This window comes from Cebus imitator, unplaced genomic scaffold (genome assembly GCF_001604975.1).
Source record: "Cebus imitator isolate Cc_AM_T3 unplaced genomic scaffold, Cebus_imitator-1.0 Scaffold58, whole genome shotgun sequence".
Taxonomy (NCBI): Eukaryota; Metazoa; Chordata; class Mammalia; order Primates; family Cebidae; genus Cebus; species Cebus imitator.
Genome location: NW_016107373.1, coordinates 4,229,429 through 4,253,811, shown reverse-complemented (window position 1 = coordinate 4,253,811; position 24,383 = coordinate 4,229,429). Strand labels below are relative to the sequence as shown.

The 24,383-nt window shown below is 45.6% G+C and overlaps 1 long non-coding RNA gene across 1 annotated transcript; it reads right to left on the bottom strand.

Annotated features, from left to right (window-relative positions):
• Positions 1-15,049: 15,049 nt before the first annotated feature.
• Positions 15,050-24,383, bottom strand: LOC108304918. The gene is made up of 5 exons (XR_005200398.1): positions 24,316-24,383; positions 23,044-23,154; positions 22,122-22,254; positions 16,006-16,086; positions 15,050-15,265 (listed from the first exon to the last, which is right to left on the bottom strand). It is a non-coding gene; the product is annotated as an uncharacterized LOC108304918 (long non-coding RNA).

Genomic DNA, 24,383 nt, shown 5'->3' with positions numbered 1-24,383 from the left:
CTCACAACTTCATCTTTAGTGGTGTCATGTTGGTAGTTTGACATCAGCCATGGTGGGAGTATTTACACCATGGCAATTGGTAAATAGTATACATCAGGGTATTTTTTTTTAATTTTCTAAGAGCCAATTTACCAGAAAATCCCTAGTAATATCTATGATATTCTCATTTAACTTACCTCTTTGGCTCATGCAGATGTATCTTGAACCTAGAGAGTGATGGAAGATTATATAAGAACAATTCGATTATAATTTCAGTTGTAGCTGCTATTCAAGATCTGGTGTATTCACTATCCATATCAACACCACTTCTGATACCTACTGTGAATGAATGGATGAACACATGCTTGCATGGAAGGGAGGGTGTTTGTATCAAGCAATAGTTATATTAGGAACAACAACTGGGTGTTGTTGCTTTATTAGAATTTAAGTATGGAAATAAAACTGTGCATTCCTGTACTGCAGAGATTTAAAAAATCTAAAAACTTCCCAGAGTCCTTTGCAGATAGAGTTTAAATTGTTACATAGGTCTGCCAATGAGAAACACCTGGAAAGACTTGACTTTAAAACCCTCCCTCTGTATCCAAAAGTTGAATCTTCCAGATTCAGCAGTTGCAGTAGTGGCTTCCAGACTCCTCGGTGTCTTGACTGTAGTAGGGGCAGCAATTCCTCTGGGAGGTCAGGGGTGAGATGTCTTGGATTCATTCCTAGAGCCTCAGTTTAGAGTTTAGCCTTCTAGCCCTTCCAGTGATTTTGTGAGCACCCAATTCACTGTATTAAATCCTCTTCTGCCTATACTAGCTAGAATGGACTGTTATTTGCAACTGAACTCTAATATACTTTCAAGTTTTTTTCCTCCCCATCAGTTTTCTTCTCTTTTATCCAAACATTTCTCATCTTACTTTCCAGAGATGAACTCACCACTTACATTTAGGAGGAAAAAAACATAGACAAGATTATTAAACTTCTCAACTTTCTGCCTATCCATGTAAGGTCTCTGGACTCACCCTTACCTCCTCTTATCTGTCTTTCCTACAAGAGTAAAAAAGAAACCCATCCTACAAAAGAAACCTATCCATCTCTTTCCTACAAGAGTAAAAAAGAAACCCATCCTACAAAAGAAACCTATCCATCTCTTCTGTGGATCCCATCTTTTTCCATTTCCACAATCTTCCCCTTTTCCCCTGTTTCTTGAACTTCTCACTCTCGTTATACTGTTCATTCACTATAGAACACCACCAAGCCTTTCTCATGAAAAACAAAAACAAAAGCAAAAAAAAAAAAACCCCAAATTTTTTGTTTCCCTCTAGCTAGGGTCACTGTCAAGCTTTCTAAGAATCATCTATACTATTCGTCTCCACTTCCTCCCTTTCAATTCACTCCTCTGTCCATGCAATTAACCTTTGTTGCCCTCCTTCCACTGAAATTGACCTCACTGAAGTAACCAATGACCTCCTTATGGCCAAATCCAAAAGTTTCTTTTTCTTTTTTTTTTTAGACAGAGTCTTACTCTGTCACCAGGCTGAAGTGCAGTGGCACGATCTTGGCTCACTGCAACCTCCGCCTTCTGGGTTCAAGCGATTCTCCTGCCTCAGCCTCCCGAGTAGCTGGGACTACAGGCGCACACCACCACGCCCAGCTAATTCTTTTGTATTTTTAGTGGAGACGGGGTATCATGGAGTTGGCCAGGATGGTCTTGATCTCTTGACCTCATGATCCGCCCACCTAGGCCTCCCAAAGTGCTGGGATTACAGGTGTGAGCCACCGCGCCCAGCCAAAAGATTCTTTTTGTCTCTTTCCTTACCTGATCTCTTAGGGGCAGTGGACAGCATTGCCTCTTTCCTCCATAACCATCATGACAACACATTCCCAGGCCATTCTCCAGAAGTATCTGGTTAGTCTCTGTCCAACCCGTAGCCTATGGACTTCATGCAGCCGAGGATGGCTTTGGATGCATCCTAACACATTTCTGAAAACATTATGAGATTTTGAGGGGTTTTGGGGTTTTTTTTTAGGACATCAGCTATCATTAGTGTTAGTGTGTTTTATGTGTGAACTGAAACAATTATTCTTCTTCCAATATGCCCCAGGAAGCCAAATGGCTTCCTGGGGCATACTGGAAGAAGAATAATTGTTTCTTATTATATACACCCCAGCTCTATATCCTTTGGAGACTCCTTATCCCACCTGTTTTCCTTAAGGAATGCACTTATCTTCAAGGCTTTGTTCTTGAGCCCTACATGGTTTTTCCACTCTAATGGTTCACCCTAGGTAACGTCATCCAAGTCCATGACTTCAGCTACTGATAACTCCCAGGTATACATCTTGAACCGAATCTCTGCCCTGACTTCAAGACTGTATATCTAACAGCTTTCCCTTTTAAGGCCAATAACTTTTGACATGCGTTTCTACCTAGATCTCCCACAGGCATCTCAATCTCAACCTGTCCATAGCAGAATTCCTCTTACCCCAATATCTACTCTTTTTCCTTAAATACTTTTCTTGTGAATGGCACCACTGTCCACACAGACCCTCAAACCAGATAGCCAGGAATCATCCTAAGTTTCCCATTTCCTTGTCCTTCATAACTCCACTATTACTAACAGATTTCAGTTCTATCACTAATACTCTGCCATAGTTTCTCTACTCTCTATCCGACTGTCCTGGTCCAGCCCTCTTCTCTCTCTGTCTCTCTGTCTCTCTCTCTGTCTCTGCACTCTGCTTCTGCCCACTCACTAGCTTCTCTGACTGCCTTCACAACCCCCTCAATACATTCTCCACACAGAAGTCAGATCTGATCACGTCACTCCCTTAAATCCCACAACCTAGATGATTTTCATCCGTCACCTCCTCCCCCACAACACACACAAACCCTACCCCACACACATCTGGCAAGGCTTCCAGGATAAAGTTCACATTCCGAGTCCTAGACACAAGGTGCTTCATGGTCTGGCTTCTCTTAACCTCATCTCTCTGCACTGACCCTGAAGCTCTTTACCCACAAGAACATGACGCATTCGCCCACTCCAAGGATGTTCCTCCGCATGGAACTCTCTTCCACTTCTTCACCTGGGTCACTCCTTTGTCACCCTGGGGACTCAGTTTTTCCCCCAGATGGTTTTTATTACCAGTTTACCAGATTCTGATTCAGATACTTTATTAAGCTATGATAATGAAGAAAGCAAAGTCATCTGACCACCCTTTCTTTGTGCCACCACTGTTTTGTATCCTTAAACTTAGCTCTAAAATTACATAAGCTTTCGTATATTACTATGTCATATGGGTAGAAAGACTTATCATAGCGCTTGTTAACCTGTATTACAGGCTTTTACATATCACTGTTCTACCACAAGTCCAGTGTTCCTTCAGGGCTCAAACCACACTTAGAGCGTGTCTGGTACAGAATAGGCACCTGGTGCACGTTTGACAGAGGAACAGGTTAAGTTCTGCTTGGACTTCATTTGCTAGCTGTTATAGGATGAATTGTGCCTCCTAAAAACAGATAAGTTCAAGTCCTAACCCCCCAGGACCTCACTCAGAATGTGACCTTATTTGGAAATAGGATTTCTACAGAGGTAATCAAGTTAAAGTGAAGTCATTAGGATGGGCCCGAATCCAATATGATTAGTGGTCTTAGTTTTTAAAAAAGGAAAATTTGGACACAGAGACAGACATGCATAGAGGGAAAACAGGGAGACACAGCAAGAAGGCAAGAGGGCGAGAAGGCAGACATCTATACACCAAGGAGAGATGGATTCAACAGACATTGCTATGCTAGCCCTCAGAAAGAGCCAGCCCTGCCTACAGCTTGTTTTCAGACGTGTAGGCTCCAGAGCTGTGAGTCAATAAGTGTATATTGTTTCCCACCCAGTTTATGGCACGTTGTTATGGCAGCCCTAGCAAACTCATGCAGTAATGATTCCTGTGCCTGGAAGTCACTTTGTTTCTTTGAATCACTAGTCAGAAGCTAGTAACTCCTATTTTCTTTCTGAAGTCTGTGAGCTTTGCTTTTCTAGCATATCTGTTTCTCTCTCTGCTTCTGTCTCTTTCTCTACTTCTCTCTCTCTCTCACACACACCCCACACATGCACACACACGCATGCACACGTGTACCACAAGCTCACAAGTCCCTTTCTCCCTGACTTCCCCTTTTTCTGCAGACACTTCCACTTCACCAATTTATTCCTTGTTCGTCAGAGTTGTGTCTCAAGTAACAGATCCCCTCACTGTTTTTTCATCTTTCTGTCAAAGCATATCAAGCCAAGAATGAAATCCACTACAATGTTTATGACAGAACAGAGCATCTAATGGCTGTGCCCACGAGCCCAGCTGGCCTCTTGCACCTCGGCTACATTCAGGATTTCCTGACAAGGACAGCAGCACAACTCTGGGAGCCAGGCCAAAGGTTGGGACCTCCCAGAGCAACATTCCTTGTTTCTCTTTTCTTCTCCACCAGTACATCCCGTGGCATCTCCACCAGCATTCAGTACATTAAATCATGCTACTTTCCTGCTCAAAACTCAGCAATGCCTCTTATTAGATGCTCTCAAAGAAACTTGTTATCTCACCAAGGATTTGTCAGTTTCTACCTATATATTTATATTGTTGATCATGTGATTAATGTCTTTCTCTCTTACCAGACTGAAAATACAATAAGGGTTGGACCCTTTTTCATTCTGCCCCCCAGTAACTCCCCAGTCTCTACTGTAGTGGGCATGGCATACAGGAGAGACAATGTTTCTTTAAGTAAATGAATGAGCCTGAGTTCTACTCTTTGACCCACTGCAATGACAGCAGTTTATTTGCATGAAGGGAATTCTTACCACCATGGAATTCTTGTCAAAAGTCTCATCCAACCAAGTCTTGGTGATGACTTTGCACTCCTACCAGCCTCGTGTTGCAATTTCAACGTTATATCATTAGATTATTGTACTGGTCAGGGTCCGGGGGAAGCAGATGGCACTCTTAGATGGGGTAATTGAGGAGAGTTTAATAAAGGAACTGGCTAAGTTGTGTGGTCAGGGGTAAGAGAAATCAGCAAGAGATGGAGCTAGCAACAGTGGGATGTTGCTACTATGCCAGGACCCGAAGGTGGAAGAAGGGTAGATGCCAGACTGAGGAGAGTTGCCACAGCAGAGCCCAACATGACACGAGCTGTGGTCTCTGAAGAGGAATGCAGTCAGCATAAGGAGACCCAGCTGGGAGGGAGCCAGAAAATAGATATCCTGATTTCACTGTCTTCCCACTTTCCAGTCTCCTGCTGGTTGACTCTGATTGGTTGAACCCCATCAAAGCCAGAAGGTCTGAGAGCCCCTCTGAGGGATCCATAAAGATCAGCCTCCAGGGCCTGGGCCAGACCAGTGAGTAGATGGACTGAAGACCTAGAGGAGAAAGAAAAGGTCCCAGCCCCACACTAAGACCACAGAAATACTGTTATTAATTGGGAACTTTGCTGCTTCTATTTTTCAGGGATGCCAGGCTTGTTTTCAACAATATCCAATTTTCATGGATGATGGATATTCATCATTTCCACTTTCTCTCAAATTTCAGTTTTTAATTATATTGATCAGGTGAAAGATTTTCCTGCCAAGCACCATAGCCATGTTCCCCTTCAGATGTATAATTTAAAAAAGATGTATTATTATTTTTTTTTATTTTGTGGGTACATAGTAGGTATATTTATTTATGGGGTACATGAGATGTTTTGATACAGGCATGCAATGTGAAATAAGCACATCATGGAGAATGGGATATCCATCTGTGCCCTCAAACATTTATCCTTTGAGTTACAAACAATCCAATTACATTCTTTGCATTATTTTAAAATACACAATTAAGTTATTATTGACTACAGTCATTCTACTGTGTCATCAAATACTAGATCATATTCATTCTTTCTAGTTTTTTGGTAGCCATGAACTATCCCCACCTCTCCCTCAAGATGTACTCTTTTCCTGGTAGAATGTTCATTTGTTATCATGGACGTGTTAGTTCAGAAGACCCAACTCTGATTTTTTAAAATTATTATAGGTACATAATAGTTGTATATATTTATGGGGTACATGTAACACATGAATACAACATTTAATGATGGAATTAGGATAAAATTCATCACCCCAAGCCCTTATTACTTCTTTGTGTTGGGAACATTCCAATTCCACTCTGTTAGATAATTTTAAAAATACAATAAATTATTGCTGACTTTAATTACCCTATGGTGCTTCCAAATACTAGATAGTATTCATTCTATCTAACTGTATTTTTGTACCCATGAGCCACCCCTACTTTATCAACTATTCACTGCTACCCTTCCCAGCCTCTGGGCAACCATCGTTCCACTCTATCTCCATGAGTTTAATTTTTTTTTTTAATCTCCCACATATAATTGAGAACATGTGATACTTGTTTTTCTGTGCCTGACTTCTCACTTAACGTGTTCCAGTTCCATCCATGTTGTTGCAAATGACAGGATTTCATTATTTTTATGGCTGAGCACTATTTCAGTGTTTATATGTTCCACATTTTCTTTATCCATTCACCTGTTGATGGACACTTGGGTTGCTTCTATATCTTGGCTATTGTGAACAGTGGCTGCAACAAACACAGGTATGCAGACATCTCATCTATATACTGATTTCCTATCTTTTGGATACGTGCCCAGCAATTACATTCCTGGTTCATATGATAGCTCTATTTTTAGCTTTTTGAGGAAAGTCCATACTGTTCTCCATAGTGGCTGTACTAATTTACATTCCCACCAACAGTGTACAAGGGTTTCCCTTTCTCACCAACATTCATTTATTGCCTGTCTTTTGGGTAAGAACCATTTTAACCGGGGTGAAATTATGTATCTCATTGTAGTTTTGGTTTGTAATCCCCTGATAATTAGTGATTTTGAGCATTTTTTCATATACCTATTGGCCATTTGTATGTCTTCTTTTGATAAATGTCCATTCAAAACTTGCCCATTTTTAAAATCAGATTATTTGCTTTTTTCCTACTGAGTTCCTTGAGTTTCTTAGATACTCTGGTTATTAATCCCTTGTCAGATGGATAGTTTGCAAATATTTTCTCCCATTCTGTAGGCTGTCTCCTCCGTTGATTGTTGTTGCTGTTTCCATTGCTGTGAAAATGCTTTTTAGCTCGATGTGATCCCATCTGTCCATCTTTTCTGCACTTGCCTGTGCTTTTGAGGTCTTACCGAAGAAATCTTTGCCAAAACCAGTGTTCTGGAGTGTTTCCCCAATGTTTTTTTCTAGTAGTTTCACAGTTTCAGGTCTTATATTTAAGTCTTTAATCCATTTTGATTTGATTCTTATAGTGGAAGATAGGGGTCTAGTTTCTTTCTTCTGAATGTGGTTCTCCAGTTTTCTTATTAAAGAGACTGTCTTTTATCAATGTGTGTTCTTGGCACCTTTGACAAAAATGAGTTGATAGTAAATGTGTAGAATCATTTTTGGGTTCTCTATTCTGTTCCATTGTTCTATGTGTTTGGTTTTGTTTTGTTTTGTTTTGTTTTGTTTTGTTTTGTTTGAGATAGAGTCTTGCTCTGTTTCCCAGGCTGGAGTGCAGTGGCACAATCTCGGCTCACTGCAGCCTCCACCTCCCAGGTTCAAGCCATTCTCTTGCCTCAGCCTCCCAAGTAGCTGGAAAGTTTTACCATGTTGGCCAGGCTGGTCTTGAACTTCTGGCCGCCAGTGATCTGCCTGCCTCAGCCTCCCAAAGTGCTGGGATTATAGGCATGAGCTACCACACCCAGCCCTATGTGTCTGTTTTTATGCTAGTATCATACTGTTTTGATTACTTTAGCTTTGTAGCATAATTTGAAGTCAGATAATGTGATTCTTCCAGGTTTGTTCTTTTTTGTTCAAGATGGCTCCGGCTATTCTGGGTCTTTTGTTGTTCCATATAAATTTTAGGATTATTTGTTCTATTTCTTTGAAGAATGTCATGGATATTTTGATAGGATTGCAATAAATCGTTACCTTGCTTTGAGTAGTATAGATATTTCACCAATTTCGATTCTCCCAGTCCATGAATACGGAATAGCTTTCCTTTTTTGTGTGTCTTATTCAATTCCTTTCATCAAAGTTTTATAGTTTTCATTGTAGAGATCTTTCGCTTCTCTCGTTAAGTTTATTCCTAGATATTTTATTTTTAGCTGTTGTAAATGGAATTACTTTCTTTGTTTCTTTTTCAGATTTTTCACTGTTGGCATATAGAAATGCCACTGCTTTTTGTATGTTAATTTTGCATCTTGTAACTTTACTGAATTTATCTGTTCTAACAATTTTTTGGTGGAGTCTTTAGGTTTTTCTAATTATACTAGCTCTGATATTTAACACTAGCTGACCACTCTCCATGGTTTGCTTTCTCTGTCAGAGTTACTCCATGCAAAAGTTAAGAGAGATGTGAATGCTCTTTGGTCTTGCCTTCAAGCCCCAACTCACCCCTGCAATTCCTGCAGCTTCCCAGGGCTTCCAAGTTCTAAGGTTCCATTGGGAGGTAAATACTCTCCATTTCGGAGGCATCTCCCTAGGACCCAAACTATGCCATTCCACATGATCTTGCCTCTTGGAGAAGCAGGCCCACACAATTCTTGCTCTTGCTCTGAGGAGCAGGCCCCCTCATGCAGGAACAGATACCCTCATGCATTTCTCCATCTCTGGGACTCTGGGGTTCAGTGAGCTCTGTTTCCTCATCTCCATCTCATTTCCCGGCTCCCTGATACCATACTCAGGCACCTTCTCACCTTTCTCTCACCTGACCTTAGTGCTCAGTGCTTTTTGCTTCAGACCAACCACTCTGATGTGGAGCCTACTAGTTACGGAACATTCTGACCCATATGGCCATAGGCTGAATGTGCCCTCCTTCTCCAAGTTCTAACATTTCCTGTTATAAATATCTTATAAATGGCTGAGAAGTTCTCCATTGTTGCTGAATATCCCATACTACTTCTTCCCTCATTTCTCAAAGCCGGTCTCTCTGTCTTCCTCAGCGGCCGCTCCACATCCTTTCTCTCACTTTCAGAGAGACTGCGCCCTCCTCCGTTCTGCCTTTCCCCAGTGGGTCAGCAGTGGAGGAAGGAATGCAGGGACTGGGATCTCCTTGACTCCCAGCCCAGCAGAGGCTCACACTACTGTACAGGAGACCAGTGTGTCTCAGAGGAGCACCCATGGATGATGGTTCCCATCGCAGACTAGTGGGTGAGAACAGGTCTCCAAAGCAGGAAGCCCAATTGCCCAGGTTGCAATGTTCAGGGCTCAGGAGAATGTAGGATGGGAGGGGGCCAGGTAAGTGTGGCTGCCCTGCTCTTCAGCTGAACAAGGGATGACCAGGGCCCCTTCCCAACACCCCACCTTCAGGCCTGCTTGGTTTCCTATGCTTTCTCTCGGATGGATTTTTTTCCTCCCCTCTAACTATATTAAACATTAAAAAGAACAAGCCAAATCCTAAAATCCAAACAATAAAAAGCAAAGACATCAGGAAAAAGAACAAGGGATAAAAGCTCTCAATCCAAGCCACAGACAAGAACCAGCTCTGACGTCCTTGGGCGCCCGAGGGGTTAACCCTCTGCTGCCCGCGGGAAGCCACCTCCTGCGCTCTGCCACTCTCCTCGTCTTCTTCCCCTGCTCACTTTCAGAGGAGACAAGGATGGTTTTTTGCCTTCAGTCGGGCTATACATAGCTGGATTTAGTTCTCTATTTTTGCCAGACCTGCATACGCTCACCTCCACCCCACCTCACCACCCTCAAACCTTTTGTCTCAGCACTTCCTTCCTAAACCAGAGCCAAAGACATTTCCCTGGTGAAGCTGAACTACAGCCAGACTGCTCTGGGGGGCAGAATGAGACAGATACCTTGGGTGTGTTTCTCACCAACACTTGCCTTCTTTCTCACACAGACTCTCCCCATGAGACAGTCACAGTGTCTTCTGCGTTCCATCTTTGTGCCATCATTGACAGCTTTTGTTGTTATGTAGACACAAAGCAGTGGACAAAGGACCACAGATGATTTAAGCCACACCCCTTACCTCCTCTGAGAGCCAAGGCAAGGCTCCTCCAAGGAAAAGAGGGCAGGGGCTCCTTTTAGAGCCCCATCTTCTAAACCAGATGCTAAGTCAGCAGCGCAGCTTACCAAGGGCAGCATTTTCACCACTCCATTAAAATTACAGTTGTCTCCATTTTGAAACAAAAGGGAATTTGAGTTGAGGCTCCCAATCCCCCACACCACAGCACTGTGGGATAAGGCGACAGCAACCAAGCAGCACACTAGACATTTCTGGACAAAATCTGGCTAAAGACACTCAAATCCCCCCCCATACCAGAGGCACCCCCCAATAGATCTCTTACACCAGCCAGGAGCCAGGTGATCCCTGAATTGCTGTGAGCTCCAGGGTGAAGCCTGAATGAAAGCATACACTAGATGGGGAATAAGATGTTACTCCTGGGACTGTGAACAGAAGAACTTTGAAAAGAGACCTTTCTCAGGCCTGAAGTTGTTATCACTGAAGACAAGGATCAGGATCAGCTTGTCTGCACAAATCCCATGGGTGGGGGTGTCTCATAAATAGAGAAAGGAGATGTGGAAAAGGAGAGGAATACAGACACCAGTAGGTTCTTCAAAAGGCTCTGTTAGAATGTAAAGCACAAAAAAATTCACTTATTCTTTCAAAACATATCAACGGCATTCAAGTCACTTGTCCTTGGAGATGCATCAGTGACAGCAATAGACACAACCCTTGTCGTGACCCTGGATGTAACAGCCTGGCGTGAAAGACCATATGCCAAGGACCTGGCTTCCAGCTCCAGTTTCCTTCCCAGAGCCACTACTCAGTTTCCACATCTATAAAATGGAAGTGCCAGGTGCTTTTTATTGCCCTACGGAGCTCTGAGAAGGAGACAGAGATGGAAATTTCTTGTTTAATTTGAATTAAAATATAACAGGAGATATATACCTGCAAAGAATCGAAGGCAGGACTCATGTTCATTAGTTCATAGCAGCATTTTTCACAACAGCCAAACAGTGGAAGCAACTCAAGTGTTCATGGTGAGATGGATGGATAAGCTAAAATATGGTATATCCATTCAGTGAAATATTAGTCAGCCTTAAACAGGAAGGAAATTCTGACATATACTAGGACATGGGTGAATCCTGAAGAAATCATGCAAAATAAAATAAATCAGACATGAAAGGACAAATATCATGTGATTCTTCTTAGATGAGGTTTCTAGAATAGGCAAATTCATAGAAACAGAAAATAGAATGGGGTTACCAGGGCCAGAGGGGAAGCGGCAATGGAGAATTATTGTTTAATGGGTAGAGTTTGTTTGGGATGAAGAGTTCTGGAAACAGACAATGGTGATAGCTATGCAATATCGTGAATGTACTTAATATCACTGGACTGTACATTTTAAAATGATAGATATTGTTATGTATATTTAGCACACATTGTATTTATGTGTGTGTGTGTGTATATGTATGTGTATATATATATATACACACACACACATACACATATAACCACTTAAAGCCCAGCTTAGTATTCTAGAATTTCTAGTATGAATCAGAAAACTTTGCAAGGAGTAGACGTGCATGGCCTGTTTAGTGAATGGCTCTGTGCCAGAGGTTAGATTTCTATCCCATAACACAAATCCAGGCTCTCAGAATAAGGAAGGCATTAACTTGGATCAGGTTACCCTAGAAATGACATCATCTGATCAAACCTCCCAGCCACTGTTCAAATCTTAGTCAATGCTACAAATGTAAAAACACAGAGGTGCCAGGTGAGTCCCAGAAGAGAGAGAAGAGACCCTAGAAGAGGGTGTAAGACATAGCTGCATGTAAAATGAGTTCTCTCTTAAAAGAGTAGCCACAGACCAGCTCCGCTATTGATACACAAGTCTGTAGGTTCAGTGTGGCCAGATCTTCAAATGCAAAAGCAAGCCCAAAATCTAGAATTTGAAAGCAAAAAAGGTAATCTGTTGGCAACTCATTAAAATCTTTTAAAAAATACACTGCTGCCGGGTACGGTGGGTCACGCCTGTAATCCCGGCACTTTGGGAGGCCGAGGCGGGTGGATCACGAGGTCAAGAGATCGAGACCATCCTGGTCAACATGGTGAAACCCCGTCTCTACTAAAAATACAAAAAATCAGCTGGGCATGGTGGCACACGCCTGTAATCCCAGCTACTCAGGAGGCTGAGGCAGGAGAATTGCCTGAACCCAGGAGGCGGAGGCTGCGGTGAGCCGAGATTGCACCCATTGCACTCCAGCCTGGGTAACGAGAGCGAAACTCCGTCTCAAAAATAAAAATAAAAATAAAATAAAAAATACACTGCTGTCCAAACCAAACACCTTTGTAGGTGAGAACAAACTCATAGACCACCTATTCATAAACTATGTTCTTCTAGATGTATGAGTGTTTGGCATTTGCCCAAATGCTTCTGATGACAGAGGAGCTCATTTCTTACTGATATTTTGATAAATGCTAATTTTTTAAAGACAGGGTGGTCTTACTCTGTCACCTAGGCTGGAGTACAGTGGTGTGATCACAGCTCACCGCAGACTCGACCTCCTGCTGGGCTCAAGCCATCCTTCCACCTCAGCCTCCCAAGTAGCTGGGACCACGGGTACGTGCCACCACCCCCAGCTAATTTTTGCATTTTTTTGCAGAGACAAGGTTTCACCATGTTGCCTGCACTGGTCTCAAACTCCTGAGCTCAAATGATCTGCCTGCTTCAGCCTCCCAAAGTGCTGGGATTACAGGCATTAGCCACCACGTCTGGCTGATAAATGCTAATTTTTAGGAAGATCTTGCTGTAAATAAAAAACTACCTTCTTGTAACTTACTCTTGCTGTGTTCCTGTACCCCCCAACATCCACTTGTCATCCTAAACAAGAGAGCAGTTACATCCCTGTTTGGCCAGTGCCATTTTCCTCACTGGAATCTGAGTTATTTGAGGACAGTGGTTAGTCTTTCATCTCAAAGTAAGGATAATAATAGCCAACATTTATTGAGCACCTATGTGCCAGACACTATTCTAAGCACTTTATAAGCATTAACTCATTTATCCCTTATGAGAGCACTATGAGAGAGGTCCTGTTATAACCACATTTCATAGACAAGAGGAAGATGGACAAGGGATGCTAAATCGGTTGTTCAAGGTCACACACCTAGTAAGCAGCAGAGCCAGAATTGGAACACAGACAGTCTGGCTCAAAGGTGATGCTCATAACACTCCGGTACTTATGGGGACTGTCACATTCATTCACTAATTGTCTGTTGATGTGAAATTAAGAAAAACAGTACTAGTTCCTTCTTCTGGAACCACAAAATGAACAGGGTTTCACAACACCAACTTTAGAGATGGATTCCAACATAAGAAAAGATGTAAAAATGAGAAAGGAGAAAGGAGGCCTTTAACAGTAGTCATGAAGCATCAAGTTAGACACTAAGCAGAGTGCCCTGATGTTGACAGCTTTGAGCCAACGGAATAGAGAAAGATATTCTTTCTTGCTTTGGAGATCCATTAAAAAAAAAAAACAAAAAAACCCAGAAAATATGGGGAAGACCAATGTTTCTAGGATGGCTTTTCCACCTGAAGTTATCCAGAGGGAGACATTACAAAGAAATGTGGGACTGGGCATGGTGACTCCCACTTGTAATCCCAGAGCTTTGGGTGGCAGAAGCAGGAAGATCACCTGAGGCCAGAAGTTCAAAAACAGCCTGGGCAACAAAGCAAGACCCCTGTCTCTACAAAAAAATTAAAAATTAGCCAGCTGTGGTGGCACATGCCTGTAGGCCTAGCTACCCAGAAGGCTGAGGTGGGAGGATGGCTTTGGCCCAGGAGTTCAAGGCTGCAGTGAGCTATGATCACATCACTGCATTCCAGTCTAGGTGACACAGCAAGAAAAAGAAATTAGCCTTCTAATTCCTACTCCTCCTGGGTTCCTGCAGGGAGCCTAGAACAGTGGTCTTCTGGGCATATGTGCTTACTGGTCTCATGGCATGTTGTATCACAGATCAAGGTAATTGGGGGCAAAGAGACCAAAGATTCACAGGTAAAACCCTGTATACTAAAATATAACTACATATGGGATGGGCATGCTGGCTCGTGCCTGTAATCCAAGCACTTTGGGAGACCAAGGCAGAAGAACTGCTTGGGGCCAGGGGTGGAAGGCTGCAGTGAGCTGTGATCATGCCACTCCACTCCAGGCTGAGCGACAAAGCAAGACTCCGTATCTTTAAAAAAAAAAAAAAAATACATGTGGTCAGAATTTGACAGAGGATATCCAGACTCAGAGCATTTTAGAGTGGGAAGGAGCTCAAGAAGTAATCTCATCTTATCCAATCTCCCATATCCAGAGAGAATGCCTTCCAATACATTCCAGACAGGTAGACATTCACTTCTTATCAACACCTGCCAACCACAGCTCTTGAATCAGCCCGCACAGCTTCAAAGAGAAGTGAATCACCGATAGCTGGTGCAGGGAGGAAGCCTGAAGGTTGCAGTCAGTTTGGGGGAAATTAGGGAGGACAAAATAACTTGATATGCAATTTGCTCAGCAAAACATTGTTTTGCATATCCACATGGACAATTGTGAATAAAGCCAGATCTGGTGTGATTCTGCTCCCTCCCGTGTGCTCTCGCCATTCATGCCATCTCCAGGCGGCCTCAATGTTAAGGAGGATGAGAGAATATGAACTAGACCTGAACCCAGCCCACATCCTGGGACCAAGTTTAGCTAACATGCCTCCTGAAGCAGAGATGCCCAAACCACCCCCCACAAACCCATTAGTGGGAAAATAATTAATGCTTATTATTGTAAGCCACTGAGTCCTGGGGCAATTTGTTACATAGCGTTACTGTAGCAACAGCTGACTAATACAGACTTGTCAGTGAATTGGGCATCTGTTGTTTTTGTCCCTCATCTTCCATGCACCTTTCCTGTCATCACCACCTCTGGATGTCCTCTGGAAACCACCTCCTCTCTATCTCTCAGTCCCTTACTTTGGGTAGGGCTCTGCCCCAGGCTCAGAGCCGTAGGACTAAGTTCATGGAGCACCACAGTCCACTGACCACCACAACTGGTTCAGGAAGAGACCCAGGTCCAATGAAATTGTTGCCAGGGATGCTGGGAGAGGCACAGACTCTCCTAATGGACTTGAATCCTGGATGGTGTAAGGCTGGAAGTTCTGCAGCCATCTTACAATCAGACAGAAGGGGTCTACCTGGGAATGGAGCCTGCCAAGAAGAAAGCAGAGCCTAGATATGGAGAGAAAGAGAAAAACCAGGTGTCTATCTTAAGCCCCTACATGAAGGCAGACCTGAAGGTAACTCTGCCCCATAAACTTCCCAGTTGTGTGACCTAAAAAAAAAAAAAAAAAAAAATTTTACCTTAACTTAAGCCAGTCAGACTGGACTTTTAGTCGCTTATGACTGAAGGATCCCTGACTCTCTTAAAATGCTTGCCTTACAACTAACCAACCCATTAAGAAATCTTTCTGGGGCAACTATGGTACCCCAAGAACCAGGATATACAGAGGGGGAAAAGTACATACCTGGCCCTTGCAATATAATAAAGGAAAAGCCTAACAACTATAAAAAGGCTTAATAGTCCAGGAATCAATAACATGTATTTGTTCTTGGGTAGCAGCACTTGAGGGGGTGATGTGCCATCAAGGTACCCGATATGGTTTGGCTGTGTTCCCACCCAAATCTCATCTTGAACTGTAGTTCCCACAGGCCCCATGCTTGTGGGAGGAACTCGGTGAGAGGTAATTGAATCATGGGGGTGATTACCTCCGTGCTGTTCTCATGAGAGTGAGTTCTCAGGATATCTGATGGTTTTATAAGGGGCTTTCCCCACTTTCGCGCTGAGCTTCCTGTTGCTGCCATGTGAGGGACATGTTTGCTTCCCCTTCAGCAGTGGTTGTAAGTTTCTTGAGGCCACCCTAGCCCTGCAGAACTGGAAGTCAATTAAATCTCTTTTCTTTAAAAATTACTGAGTCTTGCGTTTTTCTTCATAGTGCCATGAGAATGGACTAACACAGCATCTTGGCCAAGAGGTGCCCCTCTTTTGATACCTAAAGCAGGACAGAAAGTGAAAGAAGAGGGTAGGAATGAAGGCTTTCTTGAAAAGGCTCACCAGGAAAGAAAGGATGGGATGCTGAGACCGAAGCAGCCATCAGAACCATCCGGAGAGAGATATCCCCTCAAACTTCTCCCTGAAGACGGGTTGACATCTTAGAACACTTGACACCTGCTGCGGTCACTCCCATATTGCCCAGCCCCCAAACATGGCCATCCAAACCCAACACTGGTCATTCTCTCGGGCTTAAGGATTAGAATATCATGGGAACCTCTCAATTATGTTGTCCTTTAAAAAATTATCTCCACCACAGACATTCCAGTATTCATGGAGAACAAGCCTTTTAGGGTAATTTGGGTTCATTTTCTCTGGGAAGAAGTACAACAACCAGCATCCCTCCCTGTGACAACCCTTGAAACAAGGTCAAGGGCAAGCTCTTAAAAAAGGATTCAAACATGGCAGGGGAGGGCGTATAAAGAAAGTTTCCCCACGCTATATGGACTTAAACGGGGAATGACTGGCTTGTCTTGAATGTACCAGGCAGTTTTATGCCTCCATGATGTGGCCCAAAAGGTTCCCCCTGCCTTGTTTGCCTTTCTGCTCTAGTTCTAATCTGCTTTTGCAATCAGCCCAAGCATTACTTCCTCTGGGACGCTGTGGCAGGCTGCGTTATCGGCCAAGATATTCGCCACCCCTCCCCACTGGCCTGACCCTGTGGAAGGATTATACTTCTTGCTCCGCTTACAGCAGACCTAATCACATGACTTGCTTGGCCAATGAAACCTGAGAGGGAGTGACAGATGCCACTTTGCAATAGAAGCCATTGCATAGTTCTACCATTTTTATTTTCCCTCTGCCAAGAGACCATGGAGGAACTACGCCTTTACCCTTGGTTCCAGAAGGAACAGAGTTTAAAACAGAACCTCAGGAGACCTCTGGTGGACATGAATGTGAGAACGATAAAAGCTTTATTGCATTTTAGCCACTGCAATGTTAGAGTCATTTGTTACTGCAGCATACTGTAGCCCACGCTGACTGATAGATTAACCTGGGTGGATTTTAGCTTCTTCCCTTATGTTCTCATTGCACCTCATGTGCAATCCGGTCACACCAATTACCTCACTGTGATACAGTCATCTACTGTCTTCTCAGTGGACCTGAAACTCCTCCGCATCAGACTCCAGGTTGCCTCGGCTGCGTTCCCCCAGCTACGTTCCCCCAGTGCTTTGCACAAGTCATGGAACACAGGAGGCCCTCAAAAACGGGAAGTAATAAATGGCGAGAGAATCCTGAAGCTCTGCCCTGCCCTTTCTTCCCCAAGGACTGCAGTCCTCTCCTGAGGCTCTTTGCACATAAATCCCTGTCTTCAAGGTGACATTAGGTGACAAAATCAACTCAAGTCAAAAAACAAGTTGCTAACCTGTAAGAAACAACTATCCTAAGAATTCTGAGATGACAATGTGGCATAGAGCTTTCTGAAGGACATCCTGAAATTTCTAATGTTGCAGGCAACCAGATTCGACATCTCCATTAGGAAGGACCTGGGGAAACTGAGCTATCTGCCCAGACTTCTCTTTGGAGACTGATGGATCTTGTCTGCCAGGCAGTTTTGAAGCCTCCCAGGTCATGCTCCTACATAGCCTCTACTGCTGGAGCCTAGGGTTTTCAGCACCCAGCTCCAAAGTCCGGCCCTGCGGCCTCTCTCCTGGTGAGACTTCAGACCAGGTGACTACCGCCTGGAAGAGGGTAACAGGTCTGTCTCCCAACTCCAGGCTGGAGGAGGGACAAAGCGCCTCTCACAGTCCCTCCCTCAGAGGAGTGAGCAGATACCCTCTAGGGCAGTGTGTAACCACCAGCAGGGCACCCCTCGGTTGAGTACGTCTTCCTTTTCATAATATTTATTTTCTCATCCTACCTCTGTCTCCGTGTATCCAACACACTGCCTTATCTCAGACCTTGCGTCAGAAGCCATGTATCCCAGAGTAGGGAGCCCCAGGGCCAGGCCTTGCTGCCCAGTTACCAGGGGCAGCGAGTGCGTCTTCTGGGTGCTAATCGGAACCAAACCACAATATTTACCCCGGGGCGGACACGTGCGGGGCGATCTACATGGGAAGGGTGGAAACGAGCTGGTGTTTGGGCTCCATCTCCTCCTACACAGTTCCTGTTTGTTTTTCCACTGCCCTGTTCCAAGAAGGGGTACAGAATGGGGCCGTGCGGACAGTCTGCCTGTAGCCCCACTACGTCCCTCCGTGTCAGCACCCAGGTGGACTCGGGAGGCGGGGGTGTGGAGGCCCAGGGGAAGACACAGGCGTTTTCCATGCCTCGGGAGCAACCAGGTGCAGGATGGAGACCCAGGACTGAATCCTGTAGAGCGAATTAGGGGCACCGCAGGGCACACACAGCGGCTGGGCCAGGAGCGACCCGGCTCTGGGGTCCGGGCAGTGTGGGGGAGGGGACAGGTAAGTGGGTTGCCTGGCAACCCCGCCGACCCGCGGGTGGACAGGCTCAAGGGGCAGCCAGGAGCCACCCCCCCACCCCCGCCCCACCCCCGAGCGCACGCTGCGGAATTCTGTCGGCACGAAGCAGAGTCACGAGCGCAGCCGGAGCAGTGGAGCGGGCAGGACACCGTCAGCACCGGGAGAACACGAGCGCGTGGGTGGATGGGGGAGGGTCCTCACAACCAGTCGCAACCCCCTCCCGCACATCTATCCCTCATCCTGGCTCCTCCCCGCCCCAAATCTAGGGGAACAAAAACCCAGAGCGTCCGGGAGCGCTTCAGGGGGCACTAGGGAGGGGGCTTCCCCGGGCGGGGGGGCATCGCGCAGCCCCGGGCGCCCGATCCTCCGGCCCAAGGCGGCTTCCTCCCCACCTTCCTTCTTGCCCTCCACACCACCCGCCCCTTCTTCTCCCCGAGTTCCGGCTTGCCGGGCGCCGCAGCGCCACCCCCGCGCGGGAGCTCTCCGGACTGGGGCGGTTCGCAACGGCGCGGGGTCAGCGCCGCCGGGCGGGGCGGCACGGGGAGGGAGCGGGCGGGGCGGGGCCGCGCTGCTACGTCAGCAGCCGCGAGAGGGGATCCTGGGCGCAGGCCCCGCCCCTCACGTGCCCAGGGCGCAGGGCCTCGTGCCGCCCGCGTGACCTGAAGTCCTGGCCCGGCCGCCGCCTCCGCTGCTGCTCGGCTTCCACGCGTGGGAGGGAGGCGGTGGCGCGGGGGGCGGATGGCTTAAGGAGGCTGCGGGAAAGTCTTCCTCGGTGGCCGCGTCCCTGTCCCAGGCCTTGGTACCCTGGCAGTGCCAGGAGCTCTGTGTGGAGAGCTCTGTGCCCGCCTGGATTTGAGAAAAGGAGGTCTCCCCTCCCTGCGCCCTCTGCCCCTGCATTCCACGCTTGAGAGAAGGAGGCAGGGTAAGGGGCTCTTCCCCAAGGGATGAGTTGGTTCAGATTTAAACCTAAGTTTCGGAGATAGATGGCGAGGAGCTTTTGAAATTGGGGGTGGAGTCCCCACAGAGGTCCGTTCAGCCTCCATTACTGTGCCTGTGACCCTGGGTCAGGAAGTCCTGCCTTCTTGCAGCCTGGGCCCAGCCCAGTACCCAGCTGAGAGCATGAGCAAGAATCCAGCATCCTTTACGGTTCTTTGGTGGGTGACTTAGTGATTCCCTCAGCCACCACCCCCACCCCGACCCATTTCCCCTCCTAGAAATGACAGGCAGAGCATTTGGAAAGAAGCAGTGAGGGGTGGAGACCACGGACAGGCCAAGCCCCAAATTGGGCGTCCCCGGCAACAGAATCGAAGGAAACCCATTATCTGTGCCTTTGCAACGTGTCCTTAAGTGACCCATTTGCCTGCAAGGTGTCAGGTGCTGAGGGAATCCACAAAGCCTGTTGCTGTCTGAAAACTCGTGTCTCTACTAGTTGTTATTTTCAATAGCTGGTGAAATTGAAACCGCCTTTGCAAAAATTATAAAATTGTTACAGTGAAGGACATCTGACCTGACCGGCTCTATCTTGCTTCTGACCTCCAAACAGTCCCTTGTTCATTCCTGGGAGGGACTTACAGTTTAGCTTTGAAACAAAGATGATAACAGCCCTTTCTCAAGACAAACCCCCTTCTTATCTAGGGACCAGACTGCCTTTGTACAAAGTAAGTAACAAATTAGTTCTTAAGATTAGAAATTATGGTTTAGGAGTCATGCCGCTGGAGGCCACAAGCTTCTTAGCCTCCCCAGTTGCTCCTAGGGATGACATAACTTATTAGAAAATCTAAGATTGGTGCTGAAGATATTTTTCAGACCCTACAGTTGATGGATCAGCTGGCATCACCCAGATTGATAAACCGGCTGTCTGGTCCTGTGGCCCCTACCCAGGAACCCACGTAGCGCAAGAGGACAACTTTGAGGCTGTATGATTTTGTCTCTGACCAAGCCAATCAGCATTCCCCACTCCCTAGCCCTCTACCCGTCAAATTATCCTTTAAAAACCCTAGTCTGGAATTTTCAGGGAGGCTGATTGGAGTAATAATAAAACTCTATTCTCCTGATCAGCCGGTGCTGTGTGAATTCAACTTTCTCTACTGCAATTCCCTGTTGATAAATCTGTTCTATCTGGGAAGCAGGTAAAATGAACCTATTTGGAAGTTGAAAAATGGGGGTGGGGGGCTGCCTAGGTCACGGACTCCAGAGTAGAAGCCTCTAAAGTAAACCCTCTCCATGAAAAGCCATACATGGTATGGAAGAGAGCTTGGATTAGGGAGTTGGGGAAGCCACCTGCCAACCAAATACCAAGCACTGGAGGAGAGGCAAGGTGTGAGGCAGACTGGGGAGCATGTGGAATCTGATGGAAACTGACCCAGACCCATTCCCCCTCTCCCTGAGGGAAATCATAGGGTTGGTGCCTTAACTTTTACAGGATTGTATTTCCGAGGCAAGGGTTATTCCCCTAGGATAGTTCTAAGGAAGACAAAACCTAAGCTTGTTTATTGCTGGGATGGCCAGGAGTGGAGTAATAGGAAGAGAGCTGGGGGCAGGCAGTGGGTCCCTTTGGCTGCGTGTCTGGATTTCAGTGTATCTGGACAAGTGCCTTTCTACTGTTGGCTTTCCAGACTCACTTATATGAGGAACGGGAGTGGTCAGTTTAATGGATTGAATGGCTACTGAGCGCCTGACACTGTGGAGAGAACACAGGGAGTGCCAGTTATGTCCGCGATCGACAGGAATTTCTGTCTCCTGGGGGAAGTACTATGTTCTGGAAATACTTGACAAAATGTCAGTGGGTCTGTGAGGGTAAGAACCAACACGAGCAGTGTAGACAAGTGCTTTGATAGAAAGGAGAAAGCAACAGAGGCCAAGGGGCCAAAGAAGGGGGAAGATCTGGATAAACGGAGAGGAGCTTTGGGTGCTGAGAATTGCAAGAGCAAAGGCAGAGAGGAAGGAGTGTTTCTGGACAGCCCACTGGTCAGGAAGAAAGCTGGCTTGGCTGGAGCAAAGGGTGCAGGATTGGAGAAGGCCAAAGATCTGCTTGATGAATGAGTCTGCTGAGGCCCAGGGCAGAGGCTTCCAGGTTTTCTGTCAGCCCCACTTGCCCAGAACTTTGCAAAGCTCAGCACTGATCACATAAAACCATCCTCAGAAACATGCAGTGGCCCTCCATTGTTCAAATGCTATCATGGGACACAAGGCCTGTAATGCTTTATCCCAAACCTACCTGGTCAGCTTTACTCCTGTTCCACCTTTTCAGGCCCACCATATCCACAGAATTACCCCTGGGTCCTGAATGTGTCCTCTCCTTTCTCCCTTTTTTGCCTTAAATTGCATGCTTTTTCCTTTCTTTGGAAAGTTCTCTCCTCCCTCACCATTTCTGCCCACTCATCCTTGAAAACACAGCTCAAGTGCCAGCTCATCCCCCAGCCAGATGTAATTTTCATCTGAGTTTCCACAACATCGTGTACTCTATCTTGGCACCTCACGTTCCACGTTGTATTATGGATATGCAGAGACATCATCCTTCAAAGTAGATACGGCTAATTGGACCACTTCTCACCGCCTCCATCGCTGTCAGCCTATTCCAAGCCGCCATCATCTCTTGTCTGGACTGCTGGGATGGCCTCCCGATCAGCCCCGTTGCTTCCTTCTAGCCCTCTTTGGTCACTTCTCTCCAGAGCACCGGAGTGATCCTTTTAAAACATAAATCAGATCATGTCACTCTCTTGCTCAAAACCCTACAATGGTTTCTCATCACTTTCAGATGTTACTCAAGACTTAGTGTGAAGGTCAAGACCTATGTTATCTGGCCCTGTCTACCTCTCAGACACCTACCACCCTCTGCTTTGCTCACTAAGATCTGGCCACTCTGTCTTTCTTCCTGTTTCTGCACCATTCCAAGCTTATTTCTTACTCAGAGCCTTTGCACTTGCTGGTCTCTATAAATGGAGCGCATTTCTTTTTAGAATTTACATGGCATACTCCCTCACTTCATTCCTGTCTCAGGTCAAATACTTTCTCAGAGAAGCATTCCCTGACTACCTTATCTAGTATACGCCTTCTACCAGACACTCTCCATTTCCTTTTACTTTAGAGCCATTACCACTATCGGAACCATATTATGCTTATTTGGTTATTTATTTGTTTATTGCCTGTCACTACCATAGGAGGTTAACCTTTGTGATGTCAGAACTCCTGTCTCATTCACTGATTTAGAACCTTCCTCACATGTAGTAGGTACTCGGTTTCCTAAATGAATAAAGGGGTGAATGAATCTAAGCTCTGCTACTAAACTATATGTTCTTGGAGGGCAAGCACCATGCTTTATACATTTGAGTCCCCTTCTCCAAGACCTAGTTTCTGACACATAAGTCCACTCAAATGCTTGTCTGAATTTCAGATTCTGCAGAGAAGACCTCCAGCTGCTTTTCCACCATTAATGTAACTACACCTGTTTAAAAAAATCAGGAAATGGTCTTTACCTATCTTGTCACCTCCAGAGATGACTCAGTCTTCATCACATTGATCCCTGGGAAGTCTACAAGATCACAGCTTCTCCAGTTGTGGATCTCAAGCCATTAAGGGGTTGTGACCTACATTTTTTGATGACATAGAACAAATGAAGAATTAGAAGAGTGCATCGCAGGTTTTAAGGATAACTTTTTTTTTTTCCATTGTGGGTATTGTCAGGTCATGATATAAAATGAATATCCGACCGGGCGTGGTGGCTCATGCCTATAATTCCAGCACTTTGCGAGGCCGAGGCAGGTGGATCACCTGAGGTCAGAAGTTCAAGACCAGCCTGGCCAACATGGCAAAACCGCATTTCTACTAAAATACAAAAATTAGCTGGGCGTGGTGGCGAGTGCCTGTAATCCCAGATACTTGGGAGGCTGATGCAGGAGAATCGCTTAAACCCAGGAGGCGGAGGTTGCAGTAAGCTGAGATCCCACCACTGTGCCTGCCCTGGGTGACAAGAGTGAGACTCTGTCTCAAAAAATATAATGATAATAAAAAAAGTTAACATCTTATTGTTGACCATTGTCTGAAAACTTGAAAGTTCTAGATGCCCCGTAGATAGTCATTTTATAGAATGCATACCTATACTCTTAATATTTAAATAGCTAGCATTTATTGTGGGTTACTTTTGTGCTGGGCACCTGTGTTACGCTGTTTCACATGCATCGTCTCATACAGTCCTCATTACAGTTCTGAGAGGAGGGTCTTATTATAATTCTCATTTTACAAAGGAGGAAACTGAGGCTTAGAGAAATTAAGTAACTTGCCCATGATCACAAAGCTGGTAAACAGCTAAGCAGAAGGCCTGCTTCAGAGCTCTCCTTACCAGCTAGTCAGCCAGCAGGATTGTTTTTTTTTTTTTTTTTTTTTTTTTTGAGACAGAGTTTTGCTCTTGTTGCCCAGGCTGGAGTGCAATGGCGCAATCTCGGCTCACTGCAACCTCCGCCTCCTGGGTTCAGGTGATTCTCCTGCCTCCCAAGTAGCTGGGATTACAGGCATGCACCACCATGCCTGGCTAATTTTTTTTTTTTTTCAGTAGAGACAGGGTTTCTCCATGTTGGTCAGGCTGATCTTGAACTCCTGACCTCAGGTGATCGCCCACCTCAGCCTCCCAAAGTGCTGGGATTATGGGTATGAGCCCCTGTGCCCAGCCTCAGCATCTATTCTTTAATTTCATGTTTACTGAAAAAGCCCCCACAACCGTGGTTTATGTCAATAAAATAAACACGACTTACCCAGCATTCTGATGGGAGGTTTTTGGGTTTTTTTGGTGGCTGGTAGGCACTGCTAGGCACGTGGACTG